Here is a 21,276-nt window from a genome sequence, read left to right as displayed (position 1 = left end):
TCAGTGAGTCTAAGAAAGATATCCCTCGGTACGTATTCGGGAGGTTTTTATTCCCTTTCTGTTTATATATTGGGCAAATAATCTCATACCCCATTCTTTTGGTACTTAACCCCCATTAAAAATCCTGTTAAATAATTTTCCAATTTCCTCCACCATCTGACTGCATTTACTTATTTCTTTCCCAAATTCATTGCTACTGCCATTTCTTCCCCCACGCCGATCTCCTCCTATGTTTATCTGTCACCCCCTGAAATTCTTCTCCTGTAAATTCCTAATCTAGTTCATATATACTTACTTCCCCTCCTAATAACTCGCTAAAATATGTCACCCACTGATCATAACCAATATTCTTTTTTGTATCCCTTCCCTCCTTTATTAATTATATTTATTCTTTCCCATATTCCTTCAGTTTGATTCATCCAGCGTCTCTATTTATTTTCTCTGATTGTTCCTTCATCGATAGCTTCTTCCTCTCAGCAATTTTTAGTTTGTACTCTTTCCTTAATCTACAAAAGGCTTCTCGTTCTTTACTCCCTTCTTTTACTCTATAATCTTTTAACGCTCTCATCACAACTCTTCTAAAAGCCTCACATTCCTTGCTATACCACCCTCCACCTTCCATCTTTTCCAATCTACTATCTTGAACTGCTCGTGCCACCCTCCTTAAAGGATTTTCTATTAAATCCAGCGCTCGATCTATGTTATTTTCATCTAGAGCCCTTTCCCATCCACTTCTAATAAATTTCGTCTCATTATCCATAAGGTAGTCCAATTACCGTTTTGTGTGCTCTGTCCATTTATATCTTGTATAGCCGCTACCCCTCTCTGAGGACATTTTTCTGACTTCCTCCTTTAATTACTCTCTCCATCTCACTATTCTCATCCATACCGGAGCATGGTGCGACACAACCCAATCACCTACCCCTATACTTTTGACTTTTTTTAACATGTCTTCCGAACTCATTACTAAGTCAATAACACTTCCCCCTGTTCAGTAATATAGGTCATTTTGCCTTCTCTGTCGCCCTTCCAACAATCATTTAAGATTTTTAAAATCCCTACTTGGCAGAATTCCAGAAGTTTTCCACCGTAACTATTAATTTCCTTATCATTACTTCTTCTTCTTATCCCTATTGTCATCTCGTCTTCCTTACTGTACATTGGACTTCACTCACCTACTCTGGCATTCCAATCCCCACGTAATAACATTCCGTCCTCCTCATACCTCCCTCTTATGATACTGGTTTCTACTAGTAATTCCTCAAAAAATTTATCGCTTGCATAATAGGGATCCCTCATGGTGACAGTAGGCAAAAGCCAAGCAAACATATTTTCTCTCTCTTATTCCCGACCCATGTTCAATCTTAACCACATGACTTCCTCCAAGTCACTCTAAATATCCTCTATTAATCATTGATCTCTTCTTTAACTAGCACAACTATTCCTCCGGAAGAACGCCCGTTATTATGCAATTTTCTTCTTGACTTGTGCCTAACTGTAAACCCCACCCCCCAGCCGCGTTATCTGCTTGCCTACCTCTAGCTATTTTTCCAAGAGGGCTACAATGTCAAAACTTTCTATTAAGTTTTCACTTCTATGTTACCTGTTTTACCCAATAAACCTTCAATATTTACAGAGCCTATCGTCCAGTCAAATTACAGCTTTTTCCCCGCCTTCCCGATTTCCATCTTTGTTTTTTGCTTCTCGTCACTATCTCCCTCTCTCCTTCTACCTCCATTCTATCGTACTTTGACATTTTATTACTATCCTTCCTTTCCCTTTAATCTATAACGTTATTTTTCCCACAGGTCCTTAAGGCTCCTGCTTCTCCCTTTCATCATAGAATCTCGCCAATTCTTTTCCTCCCTCAAACCATCAATCACTGTATCTGTTTTTTCTTTAGGAACATCATCTATCAGCACTTCCTGAACCTACTGTCTTAAATTTTCACTCTCACTGCACTGCACTGAACTGTCCTCTTGACTCGACTCTTCATTAATCCTTACCACATTTCGTCCCTTCTTTTGGACAGCATCCTGCCTGCCATTTCACTGCGTTGTTAGGTCCTCTTCCTGTTTGAGCTCCTTCTCCATGACTTTCAGTTTTGCCACAGACCAGACACGCCACCAAATACCATTAGATCCCACAAGATTTTGGTCCTTTATATATGCCCTAAGACCCTTGCGCCTAGCTCTCCTTAGATGCTTCTTCATAATTTTCAGGTTCTCGTTCCCTTCTCTTCCCACGTCTCTCTTGGCCCAATTTTTTCACCTTGCAAGTTCCTTGCGTTCCTTAACACTATGTCGACCATCAGAGTTTATATTAACTTCATTTTAATTGGTCTCTGCCCTTTCACTTTTCCTACTCTTCCAACATCGTCAATGTCCACTTGGCTGAAATTGATTTTCGTTTTATTTTGGACGACATCCACCACTTTATACATAATGTTCACATTTTCTCACTCCTTTCTTCCTGCAAGCCATATATGAATAAACATTTCTTCATCCTTTCTTGGCTAAAGTTGTCCCTCTCCTTCTTCAAAAATACCACCTCCATTTCCAGGTTTTTAACTTTCCCCCTTAACACTCCAGTTGCAATCTCATTAATTTCTACTTTTTATACCGTGTCTCCCTATTGTTTTTGGAGCCATGCCTTCATATTTTCGAATTTCTTAGCTTGGTACTTTCTCATTTCCTTTACCTGCTCGAATCTAACGTTTTAATTAACCGCTTCTCCTATCAACTCCTTAATCTTCTCCCAATCTTCCCAGTTCATGTTTGGGCCGGGGTTCAACTCCACACCCCCTATAACTAGTAGCATGGTTATCACCGCCGCTTCCAGTAGCACCTCGCGCAAATTCCCCTGCACTCCCTTGCTCGCCTGCCGCCCCGCCGTCTTCTTCAGCCTTCGCTGCCAGCTCCCAGTCGCTGCGCGGTATTGCTCAGTGCCCACCATGTCTCTCTGCACTCACTACTCAACACGTCCACACTGGTTGCATGCTCAAGTTGAACTGTAGTATTTACAAAATGTATATAAAAATTCTAAGTCAGCAGCAAGGTCAATATGCCAGTTTGTTTTCTATGAAATTTCACACTTACCATACTCTTTGCAACATACATTATGTTTTAATATATCGGGTGGAATTTATATACCTATCACTTCATTAATTTCACGTGCATCACGGAATTTATCGTATTTCTGTTCGACATCATTTAGTTTTATATTAGATGAGCTCTCACTCCCAGCACCCCTCCTATCAGACGGGGTTTTACGAATAATTTCACAAACGATTTTTAGGTTAGATGTACTCGGCCCTGCATCACACTGTGAAGGTTCAAAACAAGGGTTTCTGGCAGAGTTGAAGAATCACCTTTCTTCTTTTGGCATGGCACACGTTTACTGAACACCTTTTTGAAAATCGAGCCATAACTTCCATAAACGTCACATAAACTCACAGAAAGAACTTACGAAAAAAACGCGACACCACTTGTTGTTAAACAGCAAACAAAGGGCCATCTATAATGCAAGCTGTTACAATATGACCAACGGACAATAATCTAAGACAACATTTCTTTCAAACAAATGAACAGTTCCCTAGATCAGCGCGATAAGTGAACAAATAATGAAACCTTAAAATGTTGACAGCTAGTCATCCGCTACGCCATGGTAGAATACTCGCCGTGCGTAAGAATTTTTTAAAATAATTAAAATGCTTCTATATATTATTTCTTCAAGATTTATGTGTCATGTTAAAGAGGAAATTCCAAAGTTTAATAACAAGCAATTTTTTTTATTTATACGAAAAAATTGCTTTCCGTATACCCTTAACTTTAGTGAAGCTGATATAGACAATTGAGTCGAGAGGGAAGGCGGCCCTTTATATTGAAACTACTATCTAATTTGATGGTGGATATTGTGATAGGGAATGCTAGTAATTTAAAAGGAGAAAAACTGTGTATAAGAAGGGAGATTGACAGTGAAGCCATTAAGGAGAACAGAATTCTTAGCAGATATTTAAGGGTGACAAAAAATAAGGTCTTAGAGCATATGTTAAACGGAAGCAGCTGATTGTCGGGGATGGAAGATGGTCACGTACATGGGCGTTGGATCAGTTAAAGGAAATGGATGAAGAACATCAAAATCAGCAGAAGGTGACCCAGACGGCAGAGGGAGAAGTGAGGATGGTCACGAAAAGGAGAAATAGCGATGACGTAAAGGAGAGTGATATTGCGGAATTGAGCGAAGTCCAGCGCACAGCAAGATCTGGAATTGGAGAATATAGTGACTCTATATGTACAGTGGGCCGAGTCTAAACCAGCCGCCATATTGTAGCCAAGTACTCAATTATTTGATAGATGGAGGAGAGTGATATTATAATTTTTCAATAAAGAATAGTCTAGTTCAATGTTTTAAGGTGTTATTTATTTTGCTTACACTGTGTGTGTATAGGCCTATCAATATTTGTTATATTCAGAGTCTGACTACCGAACGTAAGACTTCAACATTTAGATTTATACGTTGTATACAAGTCACAATTATTTTAGTGGTCAGGAATCATGTGTTGGTAGCTAGGCCTGTAATAATATTATAGTATAATAGATGTGGAATAAAATGGTATGGTCATTGTCTTGAATAATGTATGTGGTGACTTAAGTTAGCCTACATTTAAATTTAAGAAAATGATCATTAATATATTCCAGATCACATTGTTTTACATATCAGGAAATTCAACGCAGTATCATCATACTATATATAGAATGCACTTTGTTATGTATGACTCACCGGTATGCATATAATCTTAAAACATGCATAGAAAATAATATGATTAGTTAACCGATGGGTGGACAAAATTGTATTACCTAGCTCCGTATTTATGTTAACATAAATTCACACAAAGCACTGTAGCCTACCCTTCTCCTCGTGGTACTAATATAAATAATAACGAAAACATGCTACTCTTTAGTGGTGAAAACAAGCAACTGCCAAGGTCCCGGGGTAGTTGTGTATAGTGCTCTGTTAATGACGGATACTATTTGATCGCTCCAAGGAGCAATTACTTATTGGTATCACTGTGCAATATAGTTTGAGAAAATACTACTTGTCGTTCGGTAAAACAAGCAGTTATCCTGATCGCGGAGCACTTGAGATCAGGGCACCGTTACCGACCACCCGCGGTTCGATCCCCGTGATGTGCGACTAATCCTGTGCTGCGGTTCGATTAGTACTGGTAGATATACACTGTATTTGGAACACTCTATTTGCTACTGCATATGAAGAGGAGAGTGTTGGGACAGATACAAGCACCCAATTCCAAGCCCGAGCTATTAAAATACGCCACCCGACTGGGAACTGAACCCAGGACACTTTGAACCGAATGGCAATACGCTGACAATTCAGCCACGGAGTCGGACCATTAATGTTCAGTCAGTCAATCAATCAATCAATCAATCAATCAATCAATCAATCAATCAATCAATCACCACTGATCTGCATTTAGGACAATCAACTAGGTGGCAGATTACCTGTCTGTTGTATTCATAGCCTTTTCTTAAATTATTGAGAAGATATAGGAAATTTATTGAATATCTCCCTTGGTAAGTTATTCCAATCCCTAACTTACCTCCTCAAAAACGAATATTTACTCCAATTTGACCCCTTGAATTCAAGCTTTATCTTCATATTAAGTAATTAATTAATTCCATCCCCTGGTCCGTGGAGTTTGGACAGCCAAAGTAGGGGACTGCCTGTAGGGGTGAAGTACAGTGGGAACTTCGAGGGCCCTGGGACCGCTACGGTAGCTGTGAAGGCCCTTCAGGAACTCTGAAAAGTGATGGCAAAAAGGGGCTCTGGTTAAGATGCAGCAGGTCGTTATGCTACGTAGGTTCCAAAATGGGTAAAAAAGTAAATAAATGCAATGTAAATTTTAATCTTATACCAGTTGCATAGTATTATTTGAAGTAATTCCACATACTGAATATGAGTTGACTATGTTTGTAAATATAGGAGATATTATAAGTAGAATTTTTTAAACAATATAAATTTATTAAGGATGATCTGTTTGTTTAATAGAAAAAAATTGTTACCATAAATTGTATATGTTATTGTATTCTAGAAAAAGAATCTTCTCGTGTTAATTTAAAATTTAGTGCTTGACAATAATGTATTTTAGTGTACCATTTGCCACCGACGTAGACACCTCATTTGCAAATAAAGAGATTTTGATTTTGATATTGTGAACTTTCCTACTTTTAAAGACACAACTCAAAGCTGTTCGTCTACTGATGCCATTCCACACCATCTATCCACTGACAGCTCGGAAGTAACCACTTAGACTCAGACGGGCAGCTCGTCTCCCGTCTCCCAAGTCTTCCCAGCCCAAACTTTGCAACATTTTTGTAACGCTACTCTTTTGTCGCAAATCACCCACTACAAATCGAGCCGCCTTCCTTTGGATTATTTTTAGTTCTTGAATTAAGTAATCCCGGTGAAGGTCCCATACACTGGAACCATGTGCACCTTTATGTACTATCATATTTATGTGATTTCCCCAATGAAGATATTTCCTTATATTAACACCTAGGTACTTACAATGATCCCCAAAAGGAACTTTACACCCATCAACGCAGTAATTAAAACTGAGAAAACTTTTTCTATTTGTGAAACACACAACCTGACTTTTAACTCTGTTTATCATCATAACACTGCCTACTGTCCATCTCACAATAATATTGAGGTCATTTTGCAGTTGCTCACCGTCTTGTAACTTATTTACTACTCTGTACAGATAACATCATCCGGAAAAAGACCTATTCCACTTCTTTACTCAGATCATTGATATATATATATAAGAAAACATAAAGGTCCAATAATACTGCCTTGAGGAACTCCCCTCTTAATTATTACAGGGAAAGATAAAAATTCAACTACTCTAATTCTCTGTGTTCTATTTTCTAGAAATATAGTACCCATTCAGTCACTCTTTTGTCTAGCCAAATTGCACTCCTTTTTGCCAGTAGTCTCTCATGACCTATCCTATCAAATGCCTTAGATAAGTCAACCGCGATACAGTCCATTTGACCTCCCGAATCCAAGGTATCTGCTATATCTTGCTGGAATCCTACAATTTGAGCTTCAGTGGAATAACCTTTCCTAAACACAAACTGCCTTATATCAAACCAGTTATTAATTTCGCAAACATGACTAATATAATCAGAAAGAATGCTTTCCCAAAGCTTACATGCAATGCATATCAAACTGACTGGCCTGTAATTTTCAGCTTTATGTCTATCACCCTTTCTTTTATATACAGGGTCTACTATATCAACTCTCCATTCATTTGATATAGCTCCTACCTGCAAACAATAAACAAATAAGTACTTCAGATGTTACTATATCCCAACCCATTGTCTTTAGTATATCTCCCGAAACCTTATCAAATCCAGCTGCTTTTCTAGTTTTCAAATTTTGTAGCTTATTGTAAAAGTCATTTTTGTCATAGGTAAATTTTAATACTTCTTTAGCATTAATCACCTCCATTATCTGGACATTATCCTTGTAACCAACAATCTGTACATACTGCTGACTGAATACTTCTGCCTTTTGAAGATCATCGCATACACACTCCCCTTGTTCATTAATGATTCCTGGAATATCCTTCTTGGAATATGTTTCTACCTTAAAGTACCTATTCATACCCTTCCATTATCACTATAATTTGTACGACCGCCAATTATGCTAGATTCAATTTCCTATTAAGTTCCTTCAATTTCTCCTTACTTCCACAGCCATTTCTAACTCTATTTCTTTCCAACCTGCTCCTCCTTCTTAGAATCTTTACTTCTCTGTTATAATATATTGGATCTTTGCCATTCCTTACCACCTTTACAAGTACAAACCTATTTTCACCTTCTTCAACAATTTCTTTAAACCCATCCCAGAGTCTGTTTACATTTTTATTTATCGTTTTCCACTGTTCACAGTTACTTTTAAAAACTCCCTCATGCCTGTTTTCTTTTCAGCTATATGGTACTGCCTAATAGTCCTAATTTTAATATCTTCCTTTCTTTCACATTTATTTTTAGCTACCACATAGACGGCTTCGTGATCACTAATACTATCTATTACTTCGGTTTCTCTATGGAGCTCATCTAGCTTTACCAGCACCACATCCAGAATATTCTTCCCTCTAGATGGTTCCATCACTTTCTGAATCAGATGCCCTTCCCATATTACCTTATTTGCCTTTTGTTGGTCATGCTTCCTGTCGTTCGCATTACCTTCCCAATTGACATTTGGTAAAGTAAGATCACCCGCTATAATCACGTTCCTTTCCTTATCGTTTCCCATCAAATAATTCTGAATCAGTATCTGCGCTGCCCTTTCCCGGCCTGTACACTCCAAAGACATCAAGTTGCCTATTATCTTTAGAGATGAGGCTCACACCTAGAATTTCATGTTTGTCATCTTTAACTTTTGTCGTAGCTTACAAATTCTTCTTTCACCAGAATGAATTCTCCCCCTCCTACCAATCCTATCCTATCTCTACGATACACTCTCCAGTTCCGTGAGAAAATTTCTGCATCCATTATATCATTTCTCAGCTATGATTCAACTCCTATTACAATCTGGTGAGTATACGAGGTATATCTATTAAATTATTTAATTCTATTCCTTTTTACAACACTTCTACAGTTGAGCACTAACATTTTTGTCATCCCTAATCTATTTCCAGTTCCCTGTTCCCTTATCACCGCTCCCTAGGCCACCTCGTTTCCCTGATCTGACTTATTCATCCCCGTGTTTTTCCTTTCATTATTTGTTGCGTCACTTATGTTTTGTGCATGCCTTAATTCTGCGGACTTTACCTATTGTTAATGACAGCTTGGCTTGGAAAGCTGCATTTTTCTGTTCGTGTGTAGTTGTTCCGTAGTATTTGCAGAACATTATTATATTTTCCATTTATAATTTTGTGATTGTTTCGAGGAATTTTTGTACTATTTATTAATTTGTCATTTCAATTGATTAATTATATATGGTTGTAATATTTATTTCTATTTGGGTCGCATTTTTGTGTTGAGGTATGTGACTATGTTACCATGATTGTTCTTTAAATATTCTCGTGAAACAAACTTTAGTTGAAACAAATTTAATTTTTCAAGAAAAGGTTTTATTTCATATTAATTATTAATTTATTTAAAGGTATCAGTTTCTCAATATTCCTTCTATTTTAATTCATTGTAAAAATTAAAAAGGTACCAGCTTTTCAGTCTTTTTGAATATTTGTGTAAGTGTAATTATTAATGAATTACTAATTATGGTTTATTAATTAAACATTTTACTCCAATTTTAATTTGGTGTTTTCATTCGGTATACTTAGTTACATTGACCTGGCAATTAGTTAAGTCTAAATTTGTTTAAGATCCTGGTCTCTTATATCTCTTTTATTGTGGGACCTTTGTACGTTTTATGATTGTAAGCTGCTGCACCAAGGTAAGTATTTTTGTACGTTGATGTTTGATGTTGTACGTTGATGTTGTTTTTGTTATTTTACTGTGTCAATTTTCTGTGTCCTTGGCCGTTGCAGTAGGTATGGTAGCATCGTGGTGGTTCCTACATAAGTAGTAGTAGTAGTAGTAGTAGTAGTAGTAGTAGTAGTAGTAGTAGTAGTTGTTGTTGTTGTTTGTACTAACAACTTCCAACTTGCTTGGATGAGTGTTACTGGTTACCTAGTGAGACAAACTTTGTGAACCAAAAGATTGTAAAATTAAAGTGTATCCAATAATATCTTTTATGTTTGTTTCATGTGTGGTCGAGTGTTCCTTTATCGCTATCGTCTTGGTTTTGAAGTATTTTATGGTTTGGTTCAACATCACTGCAATTGAAGCTTGTTATTGTTTCCTGATCCTATATGGTGTTAATGGAATCTAGTTAGTATTTCGTTCTATTTATTCTGTACCAGGAATCTCTGGCTGAGTCGATGACCGTTATATTATTTCTATTGATGACTATATTCAAATTATGCATTTACTTAATCTGGTTTCAAATTTAATCTAAATGAATGATCTTCCACATTTTACTTTAACGAATTGAGATTTTTTGGTCTTATGATCAGCATCTTCGTATAACATCCCCAAGACTGCCGACTGCACATCTAGTTGTACATTATGTCGTTCTTCCGGCTTGAGCTTTGGTTAACAGAATACAAATATGAGATATGGGAATTCATATCGATATTTCTAACATGTTGACAATCTATAATTGCTGTTCATGTTTCAATATCGAATGAAAACTGCTTTCAATTGTACTCTATTAGCTTCAGTACTGCTTCAGTCACTATTTTACTTCTAAGAGAGATTTGGATAATTTGCTCGTTTTCTGTCGTATTATTTTTCCTTATTCTGCTTTCTTTCTGAATTTATCGTTTGAAATTCGCTCGGCAATCTTGGTATTATGCCGGTAACTGCTACTTCGGTTCCAGTATGTCAACTTGCTTCGCTTATTTAGTTTCTCTCTCCTTTTACCTCGAGAACACTGCTTCTTTATAATAAATGTACTTCATTCTCCAATGTTTTCTATTTTTCTTTCTTGCTTGAAGAATACATATAAAGTTCTTTGTTTTATTTTCTTGCGATTAAATGCCATTGACAACCTTGTCCTCCATTTGCTTTTCCTTGGCAGTGAGTTATAACAATACCATTTTTTACAATCTGCCTCGTATTTCCTGTTTTTCCTCCTCTGCCATAGCGATTATGCTCTTTCTTCTAAATTCGGCCCCTATGGACTTCTGTCACATTTTTTTAACATTACGGAAAATGCAATGGCACAGGTAGTTCCATCAGCTCTTTTGTGAGATTGTTACTTTCAGCTGCTAATGTTAGTTATGTCTGATTCTGTCTTGGTACTAATTCCTCTCTTCTCATTTGCCTCCTTGTGCAGTGTTCATGTGCTTCACTTATGTGGTCAAGGTGTAATAAAATGGGTCAAAATTTCTTGGCGGTTTTTCTTCTCAACTCCTGTGGTTTGCTTGAACTGGTTAATTGTAGTCACTGTTAATTAGCTTCTTCGCTCTTGCGTGTATTCTCTTTTGTGTCTGTGTACTGAGTTTCTTCTCTGGGATTTTATTCTCTGCTACTTATGATGTGTGACCAGTGTCATGCACGCAATGTGATCTTCTTGTTCTGGTTGATAGATGTCAGTTTTGGCCATGGCCTGAATGTATTTTTCATTCTTCCTGATTGTTCATTACTAGTGCTGGATGGTTACTGCATATATTGATTCTTAATTATTCTTATCTGTTATTGTCATATGTACACTGACTGACAGAGCAAATGCAACACCAAGAAGGAGTGGTTCGAAAGGGATGAAAGTTGGGGAAAAAACAGAGACGGCACGGACGAATAATTGATGTTTATTTCAAACCGATATGCAGGTTACACAACGCGCACGGCATCGACTCAGTAGGATGTAGGACCACCGCGAGCGGCGATGCACGCAGAAACACGTCGAGGTACAGAGTCAATAAGAGTGCGGATGGTGTCCTGAGGGATGGTTCTCCATTCTCTGTCAACCATTTGCCACAGTTGGTCGTCCGTACGAGGCTGGGGCAGAGTTTGCAAATGGCGTCCAATGAGATCCCACACGTTCGATTGGTGAGAGATCCGGAGAGTACGCTGGCCACGGAAGCATCTGTACACCTCGCAGAGCCTGTTGGGAGATGCGAGCAGTGTGTAGGCGGGCATTATCCTGCTGAAACAGAGCATTGGGCAGCCCCTGAAGGTACGGGAGTGCCACCGGCCGCAGCACATGCTGCACGTAGCGGTGGGCATTTAACGTGCCTTGAATACGCACTAGAGGTGACGTGGAATCATATGCAATAGCGCCCCAAACCATGATGCCGCGTTGTCTAGCGGTAGGGCGCTCCACAGTTACTGCCGGATTTGACCTTTCTCCACGCCGACGCCACACTCGTCTGCGGTGACTATCACTGACAGAAAAAAAGCGTGACTCATCGGAGAACACGACGTTCCGCCATTCCGCAATTCCCTCATCCAAGTAGCTCTAGCCCGGCTCCATGCCAGGCGTGCACGTCTATGCTGTGGAGTCAATGGTAGTCTTCTGAGCGGACGCCGGGAGTGCACGCCTCCTTCAACCAATCGACGGGAAATTGTTCTGGTCGATATTGGAACAGCCAGGGTGTCTTGCACATGCTGAAGAATGGCGGTTGACGTGGCGTGCGGGGCTGCCACCGCTTGGCGGCGGATGCGCCGATCCTCGCGTGCTGACGTCACTCGGGCTGCGCCTGGACCCCTCGCACGTGCCACATGTCCCTGCGCCAACCATCTTCGCCACAGGCGCTGCACCGTGGACACATCCCTATGGGTATCGGCTGCGATTTGACGAAGCGACCAACCTGCCCTTCTCAGCCCGATCACCATACCCCTCGTAAAGTCGTCTGTCTGCTGGAAATGCCTCCGTTGACGGCGGCCTGGCATTCTTACCTATACACGTGTCCTGTGGCACACGACAACACGTTCTACAATGACTGTCGGCTGAGAAATCACGTACGAAGTGGGCCATTCGCCAACGCCGTGTCCCATGTATCGTTCGCTACGTGCGCAGCACAGCGGCGCATTTCACATCATGAGCATACCTCAGTGACGTCTGTCTACCCTGCAATTGGCATAAAGTTCTGACCACTCCTTCTTGGTGTTGCATTTGCTCTGTCAGTCAGTGTATATACCGTTGTTGGTGCTTCCTGGTTGTTGTGTGGGCTCATTTCTGGATTCTGGAATGAAGCACGGCTGGCTAATTGCTGAAACTATCCTTCGTTTTCACTGTGTTTTTCATTTTGGGATTTTGGTTGTGGGTCTCACATTTGTTATATAGTCATCGGTACACACCATTACCTAATAACTGTGGAATCTTGCTGTGAAATTAACCTTTAGCTCAATTATTCTCTTCCTGTTTATTTTGCTGTGGATTATAGGAGCGCATCTTGTAAAAATTGTCAGCCTGGTGTAAAATGCTATCATTCTGGTAGATTACCTATTTCTCATTTCATGCCTTGGTCCGTTCCTCATCTGGTTTAATGGTCTAACTTTTTGTAATTTTGTTACTTCTAGCTCAATCCTTCATGTGCTCGCAATTTATATTTTCTCGTGGATCTAACTGTTCTAGGTTCTATTCCAATGAGTATGGGATCATTTGGCGTATTTCTTGGTCAGTTGCTAAAATTATTTATCTGTCTTTGGGGTACGGGGACCAAATTGATTGACAAAAAGTTCTTCTCCATCAACTCTAGTGAAATGAAATGGCGTATGGCTTTTAGTGCCGGGAGTGTCCGAGGACAAGTTCGGCTCGCCAGTTGCAGGTCTTTCGATTTGACTCCCGTAGGCGACCTGCATGTCGTGATGAAGATGAAATGATGATGAAAACGAGACATACACCCAGTCCCCGTGCCAGCGAAATTAACCAATTATGGTTAAAATTCCCGACCCTGCCGGGAATCGAACCCGGGACCCCTGTGACCAAAGGCCAACACGCTAACCACTTAGCCATGGAGCCGGACATCAACTCTAGTGCCTTGTTATCGTGTTATCTATCATTTATCTATCGTTTATGTCTTATTATATCCCATGAATTCCGACTGGCTGGAAGAGTGACTGTGTAGATTCGCATAATCACATTGGGTGGACTGTCTTTACGCCACCATATTTATTAGTCCTGGAATTTTCGGAGGTGCTCTTCAACACTTGATGGACTTGATGATACAACTGTGATCATTGTTTACAAAGATTATTTACATGGAGATGAATTTTCCTTGAATTTTGGCCTTTATTTATGTTGCGATGAGGTGTTTCTGTTCGGTAATGTAATAACTTTTTTTCATTTCTTATACGTTATTCTCTATTATCCTTACTGTAATTGTCAGCTATCATATGGTTGTTGACCTTGGTAATTGTTGCATGGTAATCTCTTAAGGACACACTTTAGAGTACTCCTCTCCATCTATAATTATTTCGCCAATGACTCCAGTTATTACCAGTGCTCCTTCCTTTATTCTTGGTCGATTTTTCATGCGATCACTGCGTTTATTGTAACGGACAGTTTGGTTTACTGTATTTTCTGCCTCTTTACTGCTTGTTTTCCTACCTTTTTCACGTTCTGGGCTATCTGGTTATTGAGTAGGATTGTGTTGTGTAAATGGGTTTATCGATTAGAGTACGACATGGTCCATCTTGTAATAAGGTCATTCATTGTTCTCTCCCTGTATCCTCCGTTGATTTATCCTTTCAGTTTATTGTTTTGGTATCCTACTGGTGTGTGTGTGCACTGACCTTTGAAATTACGTAAGGTGTGGAAGAATGCTAGTATTTAATGTAAATTAATCTGGAAACTATTCTATAATGGTCTTCGACCTAATAAGTTGGCGTTTGATGTTTTGGTTAGATTTATTAAATTTTATTTGATTTTGCTGGGATCAGTTACCACTCGATTCCATGACCAATCTGAAATATTCAAAATTATTATTCTCTTCTCTTGTATCTTATTCTCCATATTATTATGCTATTTCTTGGGAACATTTCAGTTATTTCCCCTTTCCTTAGTAGGTAATTGTTACTCAAGAACAAACATTTTTGTATTAATATTATGGGACATAATCTTGTACTCCAAGGATGTTTTTGCATATCGGCTTACACATGAACAAGGAAATATAAAATATAATTATCACTATTTTGGTATTCCTTCGAATGCCAATAACAATAACGTGAATTAAGCGCGTCGTGTTAACATTATCATTTGTGTGTTCAACTTAAGTTAACATTGGATAAGTCCTCTCCTGTCACTGTGAGCACTTGGTACTTACTATTGCCCCTTACATTTTCAAAAACACTGCTGAAGGAAAAGGGTCTTGGAAACCCGGTTTGAAATGTATGTATTCCCTATCATGAGTGGTAGAGCCATTTTGGTTCATTATGACCTGTGGGATTGCACTTACTCCCTCGCTTCTTGCTTTTGTGTGTGGTGTTCCAGTTTAATTCTGTGACATTCCACCCATGCATCTGCTATTCGAAGAGTAAGAATTTATTATACTTATGGTTGTTTACTGCACTCTGTGCTGGTGTGATTAAACTTCTACGTTATGTATTATCAACCTGTGTGGTGTGTGATGCGACGTTGTCCACGTTAACATCTCCTTCTGGTCACACTTACCGTCTTTATCAACTGGTATATTGTAAAGATCTGATTTTCTTCAACCAAGAAAGACCATTCCATGTTAATTTCACTTGATATTTTTTGGACTGTCACTTCCTGTGATCAATATATGAAGATTTTCATTTGGACATAGAAATTGTGCAATATCACCTGGTTTTAAACTTTTCACCTCTCTTGTGTTCTGACTTCTGGAGGGGAGAATCTATGACGTGAATAAGGGAAACTGTATTTATTTGAAAGTATTTACTTGTATACTGGGATTGTATTCCCCTTAATCGTCCATTGTTTGGAGCGCCTGTTAATTGGTGCGATCTAATATTCAGTTTATCTAAATGAGTGACCTGCAATTATTACGTCGAAACGGAGATGAATCCTATTCGTGTAATGGGAAACCAATACTGCCGCATGCGCGGAAATCGTTTCTGGTCCGTGAGCTTCTTCTAGCTGCTGACTTGTTCTGCCACCAGGCTGCAAGATGGAGGTCCCTTGGTAAGAGTGTTGGAAGACATGTTTGAGTGTCAAGGGAATGGAGTACGATATACCTGGATAACGTGCCTGAAAACCTAGGCCTTAACTTAAAGTTTTGTTCCAAATTCTTACCTTTTAAATTTTCTTTTGATATTAATTAAGTCAAGTGAGTGCTAAACTACTGGCTGTGTGCTTACCTTCAACTGTGTCTTAAATGTGTGAGTCATTGGATTACATATACTGTATTTGGATTCCATACTGAATATGTAATTATACTTCAAAACATTTTGGAAAGATTTCTACGGCCGTAGATTAGTTGCAGAAGATATTACCGTAAGTCGAATTAACAAGAAATCCCTCGTCATGTGACATTATTAAAATTAGGCCTATCTATACAAAAGACATTTCGACAATGATTTATCTCGTTATTGTGAAGAACGTTCTTTTCAGCACCAAAAATTGTAATAAGTTCAAAAACATTAAATCATTGTTCAGATTTTTAAGAAATCTGACTCTGTAACTAAATTATGAGGTAATTTAGAGACGCGGTATATGGGCCTATGAGTGCTAAAGTCATTATAAAGTCATTCTATTTGTTTTATTTCATTGAGATTATCGTTGTGTTTAATTTTTTCCTCCTGTACTTTTGGGATTTATTATTATTATTATTATTTCTTGGGGTGTAACTATATTTTCCAGTTATTCTAATGTGATCTCTAATTGTACCGTAATTTATTGTGTGATGTTCTGTGTTGGAAGGCTGATTTGGCGTAATGGGATCGTTCTTCCTGTCAATTTCTTCCGGTCTTCTATCTCATATCTCATATGCGCATTAGGGCGCTTCGAAGGTCACCTCGCATATAAATTTAATAAGAAAGATTTTGGTCCTCTGTTAAATGAAATGTTAAATTCAATCCAATTCTATCATACCATTTAATGTAATAATAATTATTAATTATTTTCTCTAACACCGCGGTTTGTAGGAAATCGAAATTTGTTTCTCCTAATTCTTTATTCGTATATTAGTAAACGCTCGCCTGACGTATTCATCCCGGTGTTTCTTCCTTTTCTTTATTTGTTGCTTCACTTATCTTTGGTGTACGCCTTAATTTTGAGGGATTTTCCCGTTGTTAATGATAGCTTGGCTTGGGAAGCTGCATTTTTCTGTTCGTGTGTAGTTGTTCCGCAGTATTTGCGGAACATCAATATATTTTCCCTTTGTAATTTTGTGTTTGTTTCGAGGAATTTTTCTACTATTTATTAGTTTATCATTTCAAGTGATTAATTATTTATCATTGTAATATTTATTTCTATTTTGATCGCAATTTCGAGTTGATGTATGTGACTATGTTAGCATGATTTTTCTTTAAAGATTCGTGAAACTCGTTTTAGTTTAAATAAATTTCAATATAAGTAGATTAATTGTACCTAGGTAAACCTATTGTCCAGTAGTTTAATTTTTCAAGAAAATGTTATTTCATATTAATTATTAATTTATTTAAAGGTAAATTTCAATATAAGTAGATTAATTGTACCTAGGTAAACCTACTGGCCAGTAGTTTAATTTTTCAAAAAAATGTTTTATTACATACTAACTATTAATTTATTTAAAGGTATCAGTTTCTCAATTTTCCTTCCGTTTTAATTCATTGTAAACATTGAAAAGGTACCAGCTTTTCAATCTTTTTGATAATTTATCTAAGTGCAATTATTCACAATGATAGGATTTCAATCTTCATGCAAAACTGTGATGCTAATCAGCTGGAATCTTTTACTTCTGAGGTTATGCAGTTCTTTACAGATCGGGTTAATGAATTATCTGGCCCTCAACATCCTGCTGTTAGATATTACAAAAGTAGAAATTTAAGCAATAATCGTTAATATAACCATAAAACCTCTAGTAATCCACAGCGGAGACCTAAAAGGCAACGAGAGAAAACAGAGAGCGTTATGCCTACGAGGTAGCCCATTATCATTTCTATAATCAGAGGCGGAAAACTGCTCACAAAATTTTTGACAAGAGTAATAAGGCCCATCCTTGTAAAATCCCAATAACTAAAATTTCGGATCATTGGGAAAGACTTTTGGTACCGAAAATAACAATTCTCCTCTTTTTCGTACCTGCTGATATTAATATTTCAGTAGATGACGCCCATAAGGCATTATACAACTTTAAAGCTCACACCTCACCAGGTCAAGATAATATTACAATTCGTGTATTACGGCATCTCAAGGCTACAAGATATCTTACTTTACTCGTTAACAAGATGCTTCATTTTTCCTACGTACCTTCAAAACTCAAAATGGCCAGAACAATGTTAATACATAAGGGTGGGGACATAAATGATATTAAAGAATGGAGACCTATAATCATATATTCGGTGATTAGGAGAATAACTGAACGAGTACTAGATATGACACTGCGATCATATGTCACACTCAGTCCTAACCAGCGTGGCTTCGTGCCATTACCTGGAACTCATGTCAACGCTTCCCTTGTGAATGGTTGCTTCCAAGTTGCGAAAGGCAACAAAAAGGATTGTTACGTCATTTTTTTAGATGTCACAAAAGCATTTGGCGCTATCGGACATGAACACATCAAACGATCTCTTCGACAATCTGTAATTCCTCCTAACGTATGTAGATTAATTGAAGCATTTCTTACAAAGAACACAGTTCAAGTGGAAGCTGGTCATAAGAAATCAAAACCCATCGAAATTAAGTGTGGCGTAGATCGAGGGTCCCCTATCTCACAACTGCTGTCCAATTTAGCAATCAATACTGTAATAAAAAATCTCACTGATCATGACATATCACAACGTTATGGCTATATTTTATCTGATAATCTACCGCAGTTATCCCAATTTGCTTTCGCAGATGACCTAGTCATACTCAGCAAAACCGAAAATGATGCTACTACCTTGTTAAATTTACCTGAAATCAGCATTGCGGAAATTGGTTTACATATCCATCGTCTTAAAAGCAAATCTATAATCCTGAAGAAAGGAAAATTAACTGAAGGAGACGTCGCTAAAGTCGAAGGACCAATAATGCCATCGATAAAAACAAACAATGAACGAATCAAGTATTTAGGAATTGACTTCAACAATGAATTTTCTCTTGTTGACAGACACAAACTAATAAGCACAATAACTTCTGACTTAAATAATCTGGTAAAATCAAAACTTCTAAAACCAGAGCAAAAGATCAAGATTATCAACGAGTTTGTTTGGCCGACTTTGATCTATCCTTTGCAATATGCCCCTCTGACAGAACTATCAAAACACTTTTCTTAAAGATCTGGACAAATTATAAGAGTTCTGTAAAATAAATAATGATGCTGCCAGATGATACTCCAAATTCGATGCTGTATAGTGCCAGAAATGTCAGAGGGATGGGAATAATTTGCGCAGAATGGGAAGCAAATATACAGCATTACAATATTTGTAATCGCTTACTCCATGTTCAGGACATTCACCTACCATACGTAAGGAAGTTACCTGAAGAACAAGATATGGCACTCCACAGACTTGACATAAAAAAAGAAAGTCTCCCCCAAAGATTGACGGAAGAAAACGACGTGAAATGATGATAAATCGAACCTTTCAGTCGTGGTGCCAGCTACCACATAAAGGAAAAGGAGTAGTATTATATTCGGACTGCCAGAAAGCAAACTCCTGGATGACTTTATTACATACAAATCAAGACATTTGACGATCTCCTCAATTCCCTACTTCATTTTGTAAAGCAAAGCACAGATCGGGACGAATGTAACCTCCAAATTATGTCGGATTTGCTACCTTCGTTTCACGACATTTTTAAGCAGCCGAAACAGACTAGTTTCACACGCACTCAAATAACAAGCAGTTTGGAAACATACTTAGGAAATCTGCTATCACCGTGTAAATCAGCGTTAGGGACTGATTATTCCGTCGATTTTCCCTTTAAACCCACGATCACCATCACACCTTACCTTACATAATACTCTCTATTTACGCTAACTTTCAGGAGAAACGTCTTCAAAGAGTACAGCATTGAATTAAAGAATGATCGTGCTTCATGGCAATCCTTTTTGAACTTACACATTTTAACGTGTAGTGTGAAAATAATATTTCCGCTTTTAATTTCAGTTTATATTCAACAGATAAAATTATACATTTCGAACCGAAACTAGCTGAATTAAGAAAAAAAACTCAGTCGAGCATGCAAATGCACATTATGATTTGAATGAATATAAAATATGATGTGACCAACAATGAAGCGGTGTGGACGGACGGATGCGATCGCCGCGACGACACCGTGGGTGTTATTCTACCGCCCCCACCCACAGAAGGTATTTTTCTGCACAGTGTGATTGTTTCTATGAAAATTATTAAATACCGTACGTCTAGCTTAAGCTGACATGATTCTGTGTAGTGTTTTGATTTCAGTGAATGTCCGGCTCCATGGTTAAATGATTAGCGTGCTGGCCTTTGGTTCAAGGGGTTATGGGTTCGATTCCAGGTCGGGTTGGTGATTTTAACTTTCATTGGGTAATTCAGATGGCTCGGTGTGTGTGTGTGTGTGTGTGTGTGTGTGTGTGTGCAGTCTTGAGCATTATAATTTATGATAGGTAGGGCTCCATTCTCCTAGACGCGCAGGTGGCCTATCAGGTGTCAGATCGAAAGACCTGCACCAGACCTCTCCGGAGGTCACGCCCCATTTATTTATTTATTTATTTATTTATTTATTTATTTATTTATTTGAATGAATGGTATTATTAAATACTGTACTTCTAGCTTATTGACGTTTTTCGGTACAGTATGCCGATTTCAATTAATGCTATTAAATAGTATATTGGTAAAAAGAAAGTAACATTAGTTATATCCCATTTATCCTAATCACCTCCCCTCACACAAAATATGGCCATTAATTAAAATAAGTCTTACGAATACGATTTTTATACAATTTGATTACCGTACATAATTTAGACCAATTTTGTTGTATAAAGCAAGGGAATATGTGAATACACGTCTTTTTATCAACCGGACGATTGGCAGTGCGGTTAGGAGCGCGCGGCTGTGAGCTCGCATCTGGGAGATAGTGGGTTCAAACCCCACTGCCGGCTGCCCTGAAGATGGTTTTCCGTGGTTTCCCATTTTCACACGAGGCAAATGCTGGGGCTGTACCTTAATTAAGGACACGGCCGCTTCCTTCCCATTCTTAGGCCTTCCCTCTCCCATCGTCGTCATAAGACCTATCTGTGTCGGTGCGACGTAAAGCAACTAGCTCTTGCGGTTAATTTTACGTTTTAGGTTTAAGAACCAACCTATCAGAGCAGACGTAAACATTGTATTTTGTGCGCGATATAATGACTTCTTTCGACGAAATACTTGTATTCTCTTTCGAAATAGCCTTTGTGCGTATGTATGATAAAAGGAAAAAGAATTAAAACACGCTGTCCCCCCCAAAAAAGTACGTGGAAATAATATGCTGTAGCAATGAAATCTGACGGTAAATGGCGGGAGAAAAGCTCGCAGCGCTGGCGACCGAACGAGAGACAATCCCTGTCATAGATAAAACAGTGTCACTATATATTTCTTAACAGCATGA

The sequence above is a fragment of the Anabrus simplex genome, chromosome 1 (assembly GCF_040414725.1).
Source record: "Anabrus simplex isolate iqAnaSimp1 chromosome 1, ASM4041472v1, whole genome shotgun sequence".
NCBI classification, from domain to species: Eukaryota; Metazoa; Arthropoda; class Insecta; order Orthoptera; family Tettigoniidae; genus Anabrus; species Anabrus simplex.
This window is presented reverse-complemented; position numbering follows the sequence as displayed.